Source organism: Poeciliopsis prolifica, unplaced genomic scaffold (genome assembly GCF_027474105.1).
Source record: "Poeciliopsis prolifica strain line A6 unplaced genomic scaffold, Auburn_PproV2 SCAFFOLD140, whole genome shotgun sequence".
Classification (NCBI taxonomy): domain Eukaryota; kingdom Metazoa; phylum Chordata; class Actinopteri; order Cyprinodontiformes; family Poeciliidae; genus Poeciliopsis; species Poeciliopsis prolifica.
The window spans coordinates 23,109-33,308 of NW_026562515.1; the positions used below are offsets into that span (position 1 = coordinate 23,109).

The window sequence follows — 10,200 nt, forward strand, 5'->3', positions numbered from 1 at the left end:
TATATATATATATATATATGTATATATATATATATGTATATATATGTATATATATATATATATATATATATATATATATATATATATATATGTATATATATATGTATATATATATATATATATATATATATATATATATATATATATATATATATATATATATATATATATATATATATATATATTTCCCAGCAATAACAGATGAAATTAATCTTGTAACTCAGACCCCTTAGTGAGAAATTTTTTATCATATCATATAATTTTTTTTATCATATAATAATGTGTTTATAGTTAATCAATTTTATTTGAAATTTTTTTTTTCTACCTTGAGTCACTTAACATTGTGCATAAAAACTGACATCTTTATTTTTTCATTGAGCTTTGCAATATCATTACATTTAAATTGTTCTGTAAACTCCAAAGACAACAAGCAGAAACTAAAGTGTTTTGCATTTTCTCAACAGATCGCTGTTCTGTCATGGATCAGCATCTTAACATTGTTCTTCTGGGAAAAACTGGAGTTGGGAAAAGTTCTTCAGCAAACACATTCTAGGAAGGGAAGTGTTTAAGGCTGAAACAGACTTTCAGTCAGTGACCAAATATATTTGTGTGGAACCTGTAACTCTGTTTGGGAGACAAATTTTAGTGATAGACACTGGAGACATATTAACATCACAGGAGCAGATTGCAAAAGTTCTTCTGAATCTTTTGCCAGACTCCACTCCCTCTCTTTACCTGCTGGTGATCAAAGTTGGTTGTTTCACTCAAGAGGATGAAAAGGCTGTAGAGGCTGTAGAGAAAGTCCTCGGGCCTCGGAGGATGGAAAATTGTTTTCTGCTTTTCACAGGAGGAGATAGGTTAAATACATCACTAGAGCAATTTATTTTAGGTTATACCAACAGTCCACTTCCCAAAATTGTTGACCGTTTTTCATGGAGAATCCATCTTTTCAACAATAAATATGGAGGAGAGGACCAAGTCAGAGAACTGTTGACAAAGACAGGACGCATTGGAACAGGTCAGTACAAATTTCAGTCAGATCTTCAGTTTTTTAATACACACAGTTTCTCATAATGTTTTTATTTTTGTGTGAACTTACATGCCTTGATGCTGCTGTTCCACCTGAATTTCCTCACTATGAGATAACATATATACATATTTACTCCCTCATTCTAAATGCGTGAAATAGTTTAAAAAAAATATGCAGCTTCATAGAAAAAGCCATTTGAAAAAAAATTGTTGATAGAATTTCAAAAGTCTGGAGGAGATGATTATCTGGTTCCTGAAAAGGTGACTGAAGTAAATCCAAACTTTACATTAATTGGAGGCTGAAGGATGGTATTAAAGGGAACCTATTTTATTTCAATAAAGTTTGGATTGATCATTGGGCTAAATAACATTTATTACATTATTATGAACTCACTCTAAGGTCACAAGATTTTACCTGCGCAGTTCTGCCTGTTGGCTTCCCATTTTATCTTCATCTGTATTAGCTGTTGGGTTACTGTCACTTTAATGCAAACAAGCTGTTGCTGGCTGCACCCCCCAATGTAATATTTACTTTAACATCTCAAACACAAAAAGGAAAATTGTACAACATAAAAGTCTGACTCAAGGTCATGGTGCTGCTCAACCATAAAAGAAGCTGAAAGTGGTTGTTGAAAATGAAAAGAAACTCATGGTGTCTACCAAGCCCCTGAGGCCTTCACTGAAAAGCTGAATTCCTATAATACATGCAGGAACACTTTAATTACTCATTACTGCCTCCTCCATAGCCCGTCTGTCCCAGGGCGTTCCCCAAGGTTCACTCATCAACCCTCTTCTTTTTTTATCTTATGTACAAAGCGAAGGGTAGAACATGTTGCAGGTTCTCTTTTATTGAAACACCTTTAGTTTCAACACATTTAAATGTGTATTGAAACCTTTAAGTCGGACAACAACTGCAATCAATCAGTGAAGGAACCAGAGAGGCAGAATATACACATCCATTCATATTAGACATGTTGAAAATGTTTTTATCATTTTGGCCAGTAGAGTACAAAGTGAAACACTTCTGAGTGATTTTCCACAGAAATTAATATACTTTATGTTTCGAATGTAATCTCAGATTAATTGAAGAAGGGCAGCTAAACTAACTGATGATCTGTAAATGGTCTTGGAAGATTTGTTGTTGCTCTTTCATTTTATCTCTAAACAAATAATACATTTTTGCTTTGCAAACAGTTTGTAAACTTTTTTTTTTTTAACTGTCTCTCAGAGCGTAATGCTGGTCTGTAGGTGAGTCGAGTTTCCAGATGCAAATTAAAGTCAAAACCTTTTTCTAATTTTCTTTCAGAGAGAGACAGAAACTATGATCAAATGGGTGAGGTTGAAGATTCCTCTACCACAATGAAGGTACAGGAACATTGTAAACATCTGAAATATATAGAAAATAACTTAACCATCAATCCATTTTATGACAATAAAATTAAATATTTTGTGATTTATGTTAAGGTACCCAGCACTGATGATGAACCAAAGGATCTTATCCAACACATGTTGGACCCTGATCCAACATGTGTTGAAACTGATACTGACGATCAACAAGCTGGTACAAACGATGAAGGTCAGTAAAATACATGTTCTAATTAAAACTAAGAAGTGCATTTACTGACAATAAATAAAACAGGTTTACATAAATGTGTTATTCTCCTCATTTCTGTTGTGGCTATAACAGCCTCCTCCCCAGTCCATCACTTCGTAGAACTATCCTTTGCTGTGTGTCTCATCCAGCAAGACATTTCTTGAGATGGATGTTTTTTTTTCTTCTTTGCAAAACAGCTCAGTCAATTTAAATTTAGATGATCTGCAAACATGAATTACTGTCTTGTCTAATCTTTTATGTAGCCAAATTCACCAGGTCTATGCTAGAGATAAAATGGACAGATTTTTTAGTACCTGAAGTTATGGTGGGTAAGCAGCTAATGCTGGGTGAAGCAAAATGCTCAAAAAGAAGGACCTTTGACCAAAGTTATGGCAGAAAAACTTACAATTGTTTTGTTAATAGTATAATTTTCAATATTATTTAATACTTTGTTCAAATTAGTTTACAAAACTGTGAGCTAATCTGTGTTGGTTTGTCACATAAAATCCTAGAGATATAGAATTTTATTTTTGTTCTTGGCAAAATGTATTAAAAAAATTGAAGGGATTTGAATACTGTAGAAGCCTAAATTCAGTTTCTGGGGACATCTTGTGGATTTGCATATCCAATTGCAGTTGAAAATTTGGGGTGTGGCTAAAGACGGGGAGTTGGGCTGCTAGAGTGGAGCCACACAGTTTTTGACTTTTAGTGTGGAATGTAACATTTTGTACTGTTTTTATTTCTAAACTAAACAGTTTAATGTATCAAGAGGATTCAGTCTGTTTTTTCATTTTGGTTTTTTCTGTCGTTGAATAAGATGAAGGGGAAAGACGGACAGCGTCAAGCTTATGACTTCATTAATTAGGAACCTACAAATACTTTTGCTTGACCTCTGTTGCATTCCCTCTATTTAATATATCTGTGGTTTTGGACTTACTGTTAAAACTTAGCAAGTATTAACATTTTAATTTTAAAGTCATGGAAATGAATTCAGATTTATTGTTTTTGACTAAAATAAGATAACAGACTTTCATTTTATAACCAGAGTCCAACCTGGAGAGGCTTTTGGAGGAACTGGGATTGGACCAGTTCTACAAAGAGAAACTGTCACTGGGGAAGATACTGGAGATCAATGACAAGACCATCAATGATGAGCCTCCAGAGTGGAAATCAGATCTTCCATGGTATTGTTTAAAGAAACTGATGATGGTGAATGTAACAGCTAGAAAGATAAAATCAGTTTCAATGTCTAACCAAGACGATGAATTAGAACCTGATGAATTAAATTTTTATGATGTTCTTACCAGTTCAAATGAGGATGACTTTCTAAATCCTCTTGATATAATCACTGATATCTTTCTGTGTTCTGATGGGTTTGTTCAGCAAGAATTGGCTCTAAAAATGTCCATGTGTCAGTTCTCTGTTCCTCTGCTGCTTCCTAACTGTGATACACAGCAGTGCACCCTCATGCTGTGGGCCATGAGAGACATTGTTAAGAAGTACAGACCTTCAGATCTTGCAGAATCAAAAGGCTTCATGGAAGAAAGAATAGTTCTTTCTGAACTTCCAATGATCTCATTTGTGAGACTGGGTGAGTGCTCTCTGTCCAAATCAGAGATCCTCAATAAACTTTTAAACAACCCAGATGACACGTTTGTTCACCACAACATGGAGTGTGGAGACATTGAGAGAAGAATATCCAATGGACTGACTGAACTGACCTGGTACCTTCCCTGTGGAAACAAAAACATGGACATCTTCAGTGAACCAGTTGCTATAGCTAACCTTCGTGGAGACATTGCTTCATTTGAAACTCAATTCTCCTTTTTGTGTCAGACATCTGCTGCAGTTTTTGTTTTCTTTGACCAGCTGGACTCTGACTGCAAACTGCTGATGAACAAAAACCACAAAGCAAAGATTTTTTTAGTAGGAAACAAACAGAGCAAGAACTTCAGAGTTGATTCTGTTCAAAAATTGGCAACAAGTCTGGCTTTGACGAACAAAAACATTCTAATAAAGACAAAACAAACAAATGATGCAGATTTTGTTAAACTATTGAGGAAGAGTCAGTGTTTGTAATTAAACCAGAGAAAAATATGTCTGTAGTGCAGATGGCTGATGTTGCACATGAACTGGGAATTTTAGTTGATGAAGATTCTCCAGAGTGTCAGGATGGAAAGAAGAAAGCTGATGAAATCACTGCAGAGATTAAAGACATAATGAAATACAAAGAAGATCAACTTCTGTTACAGGGTCAAATATGGAAGGAATTGACTTGTTTGGAAAAGGAAGAATTTCGTCTTCGAAAAGTTGGTTCAGAAAACATTGAAAATTACAAATGTAAACTTCAGCATGAGAGAAAAAAACTGAGGAAAAAGCAAAATAATTCTACAATGTCCAAAGCAATGACCTGCTTCATTACTGCAATATCCAGCCAACAAAGAGAAAGGTGTTACTTTCTGAAATGGATGCAAATAAACCTTGATAACTTGTCTCGAATCAAACTTTCTGTCCTCAGGGAGCTTTACAAGGAAAAATGCAAAGATTCTAAGAACAAAGAAGAGATAAAAAAAATTGATCAACAACTTTCCAGCAGCTCACTGGGAGTTGAGCACTTCTTCCGTGAAATGGGTCAGATCTATGAAGCTTCTCTTTCTCTTCCAGAAAAAGATCTATCACATCAACAACTGCAACATCTGCCCAAACTCTGTGCTCAGTTGTTGCTGGATGGATTTCCTATTGAGCTTGTAGATGGAGATGCTTCCAACATTCCTCTCAGATGGGTGAGTGATGTTCTCTCTCAGCTCAATGACTTGGTGTCTCCAAACAACAAGATACGGGTCGTCACAGTTCTTGGAGTTCAGAGCACAGGGAAGTCCACTCTCCTTAACACCATGTTGGAGTCCAGTTTGCAGTCAGCAGTGGTCGATCACTAGAGGTGCCTTCATGCTGCTCATCAAAGTCAATGAAGACTTCAAGAAAGTTCTCAACTGTGACTTCATGATAATCATCGACACTGAAGGCTTAAAGTCACCAGAGCTAGCACAGCTGGACAACAGCTATGAGCACGACAATGAACTGGCAACACTTGTTGTTGGGCTGAGTGACATCACCATTATCAATGTTGCCATGGAGAATTTAACAGAGATGAAGGACATCCTGCAGATAGTGGTGCATGCTTTCCTCAGGATGAAGGAGGTCGGTGGCAAAAAGCCTCAATGTCAGTTTTGTTCACCAGAACGTTTCTGATGTTTCAGCCCATGAGAAGAACCTGAGAGACAGGAAGCTGCTGTTAGAACAGCTGGATGAGATGACCCAGGCAGCAGCTAGAATGGAGAAGAAAAATGAATACAAGAGCTTCACTGATGTGATGGAGTATAATCCAGACACTGGGAACTGCTACATTCCTGGACTCTGGAATGGAAACCCACCAATGGCTCCAGTCAATGCAGGATACAGTGAGACTGTCTATGAACTCAAGAAAAACATCATCCAACAGCTGGGAAAGTGTGGCTCAACTTCTAATGACATCTTGGAGTTCAGAGAGTGGATAACCAGCCTGTGGAACGCAGTAAAACATGAAAACTTCATCTTCAGCTTCAGAAACAGCCTGGTGGCTGATGCTTACATGAGGCTCTGCACAGAGTACAACCAATGGGAGTGGGAGTTCAAAAAGGAAATGTACAAATGGGTTACCAAAGCAGAAACTAGAATTTCCAATTTTGGTTCATTTACTGGAACATATGCAATATCTGACATGAATGAATTCATCATTGAGTTGAAAAGTGAAGCAATCACAGAGCTGATCAAGTGGGAGACAAAGATCCTTGAAACCTGAAGAAATACTTTGAGCAGCCAGAAGGTCATGTTTATCTGGTTGAAGGATACAGAGAGGATTTCTCCAACAGCATCAAGAGTCTTCGACGAGAAAACTGAAAGATCAATGTTCAATCAGATCACAGCAGCTGCTGATATTAAGAAGGGATCGAAAGAACTTGAGAAAATCAAGGCCACTTACAGAGAAAGAATTGAGAAAGCAGTTTGTGATTTAATTGATGAATGTCGTAAGAAAAAAGTTCAAATGACTGACAGAGAGCTTGATGAAAGTTTTAATAAGATGTGGACTAAAACACTGAACAGTTTGACTTTTTCTAAACAACAGACAATAAATATCTACACCAGTGTTTCCCATCAGTTACGAACAAATCTTTCACACAAAGGAAGCCATGCATGTGAACTACTGAGTGAAAAAAACCTCAAAGAATGTGGACTAGAGCCTTTTACATACAAACCTAAAGGAGTGAAGGAAAACATCAAAACTTTTTTTAAAGGACTTTTTACCCAGACGGATCTAATAAAGGAAAGACAAATAATTGCTGACAGAATCATCTCTGTTTGCAATGATTGTATTTGTGATAAAATCAAGAGAAAAACTAACTATCATGATACCTACATCCAGGAGATTCTTCACTTCATTGATGAGAGGCTGAACAAAGCTGATGTTGACACAGACATTGAGTTTGAAGTACCTCTGAAACAACACATTTGTGGATCTGCAGCCAGAAAGTTTCAGAAAATGCATGAAGATTTTATCCAAGAAAATGATCCTTATAAATGTCTGCAGAAAAACAAAGAAAGGTTTTGCACAGATTTCAAAGATGTTTTCCACAAACGAGATCAATGCCAGAAAAAAGCTGAAGAATTCACTAATCAGTGTCTGAAACCTGCTGTTGAAAACTTCATCTGTCGTTCTCTTGGTCCTGATATTGTTGATAAAATGATGACAAAAGAGGAGTTCAGCACACGAATGTCCTTCCAGTATTACATTTTACTGGATCTGATTTCTAAAAGTGACTTTGTAAGCTTTCTGGGCTACATTTGCTCATATGAGGATCATGTAAAATGGTGGATATCTAATAGAATTAAGGAGTATTTCTCCTCTGAGTCTACAATTTGTGAGTTGGAGGACAAACATCTTAAGTTTTGCATCAACCACATAAATGCTGCCATTAAAAAGGCAAAAACAGAAAAGACTGACAGTCTGAAGACATTTGTTGTCAAGATCTGCAAAGAACTCGGTGATAAACTGGTAATTTCCCAGGATGCTCTTGATGCCTTCACGGTTCTGAACAAATCTGATCAGGAACAGTTTGCTCACTGGCTCAACATGTGTGTGGAGGAAATGAAAGAAACTCTTAGAGGAGAGTTTGAAAAGATAACGTTTGAAACACAACTCTCACGTCTCCACATGAAACCAGAGAATGAGCTTTTTAACAGAGTGATTGGTTGTGGCAAACAGTGTCCATTCTGCGAAATACCTTGTGATGCAGGTGGAGAAAAACACACTGAACACTTTGCTTCTTTGCATCGACCAAATGGATTAGGTCAGTGCAGGGATAAAGAGTCTAGAAAACTCTCGACTGACATCTGCTCTTCTCTTGTTATCAGTGACAAATGTTTTCGCTGCAGTGCCACAAAGAATGAATGGCATCCTTACAAAAAATATGCGACAATTTACCCAGACTGGAAAATTTGTCCAGATGTGAGCTATGAGGCGTCAGATTATTGGAAATATGTGATGAACAAATACAACAAGGAATTTGCTCAAGTATACGATTCAGAGCCTGCTGACATTCCTTTTGCTTGGAAGAAAATCACAAAAGAACAGGCAGTAAAAAGCCTCAACAAATCATTCTACATCAAGTTGAATGTTTTAAACCCAATGAAATCATTCTTCAAGTTGTTGTCAACTTGAAGAATGAAATCAACATTCATGTTCATTCAACTAAACATGAATAATTCATGTTTAGTTGTAAGAACACAATTGGTTCTTGCATGTATAGATTTTTTGACCTTTTTTTGAAAGGCCAAATTCACACGTTGGACTCACCTCTTTAACAAAAGCCAATATAAACAGCTTCACCTTAATTTATTGCAGCTCCTTATTTTCTTCATTGATCATTTATAATTTTAGCATTTTGTCATTCTATAATTTTATTAACTTTTGTAGCAACATGTTTGAAAATATTTACACTCTTGTTGAAAGATTGCATGTTTGCTACCACATTAGATGGATAATTGGAGAGTTTCAGTACAAATTTATTGTTCATTGTTAACAACTCAATGCGATCAATTCTCCATTATCATCAATCAATCAATCAAATTTTATTTGTATAGCACATTTCAGCAAGGCATTTCAAAGTGCTTTACATCATAAACACAAGAACACAAAGTCATGCAACATAGACAATACATTGTTACATATTAGATGTAAGAGCCAAATGATCTAAATGAGCATTTCCTGTGGCACAGCTGTGACAGTTAGTGGTGGGTGTGTCGTAAATGGGCGTGACTGTCACTTAGTATGAATGAGAGCCGTATTGACACGCTGGTTCACTATGTAGAAGGAAACGGGTGCGCCAGGTGGAGGGTCATAATTTCTGTTGACAATGTTAAATATTGTATATTGTTAGCATCATTATGGTTTAGCCTGGTCAGCATGTGTCCGTTTTAAAGTCTGTTAATTAAGACTATGGTCGTAGGTGTTTTCAGATAACAGGATGGTGTATCGGTCAGGATACAGGAAGGAGGACATGAGACCGGTGATTTCTTTCGGCGTGAACTGGTTTATTGGACGTAATACTCAGTGTTGCCAGCAGTCTGTAATAACAATTAAATTCTCATTAGACTAAAATATTACAACAACCAAGGTTTGACTAATACAAACTTAAACAAAATATATCTAATACAAATAAATCAACCATCCACATGTGCATGTAAATCCACAAAGTACATAAACAACTCAATTCGCGTAAATATTACAGCATTATGCACAATCTCAGTGGAAACATGAACAGCCAGCGCTTAGGCTTAGTTTAACATAAGTGGCACTTTGGCGCCATCACGTGGCCAGATGAAATTCCTGCACAATGGCGGCAGCTGGCGACACATGCCCTTTATTTCTACATTTACCGCTATAACTTAACAGAAAGCAATAACATGCAGCCGAACGTCAGTTATAAATAATGGTATTTAAGGCTGAACAGACCTAACTGAGTTCCCAGTGCTCGGAGAGCTCCATCACAAACCCGCCCTCCAATAGTTCACACTATAACAAACTGAATCTAGAATAAACAAACAAAGCGCTAGATGCGATAACTTACTTTCTGTCATCAACTTAACACTCGGAGTATCACTTCTCGGGACTACACCAGGAACGCGGTCTTGCATGCTAGGTATGCAGCAACTGCCCGGAAGTATACAAATTGCTCTCATGAGCGGTAGCGCGGCCCAAAACTCAAGCTTACGTCACTTCCTAGGATACTCTCTAAACTGAGATTACAAAATAAAACAGAAATGTCGGCATCTTTTATACAGCCGCCCCCAAATGTGATTACACATTTGCTAATTCACAAAGGGCATATTACTTTTGTTTGGAGAATGACTGGCTGCTCTTCTCAGTTTCCTTTCCTTCAGCAGGCATGGCTGGTAAAACGACCAACCGAGCAACTGGCCTAGTGTAGACACGTCCACTAACTTCCACATCTGCTGATCTGATAAGTCCATCTTTACTACGA

General features: G+C 36.9%; 1 pseudogene; it reads left to right on the forward strand.

The window, feature by feature from the left end:
- The first annotated feature begins 478 nt into the window (after positions 1–478).
- LOC129355658 (up-regulator of cell proliferation-like) lies at positions 479–6,647 on the forward strand (annotated as a pseudogene).
- Positions 6,648–10,200: the final 3,553 nt, after the last annotated feature.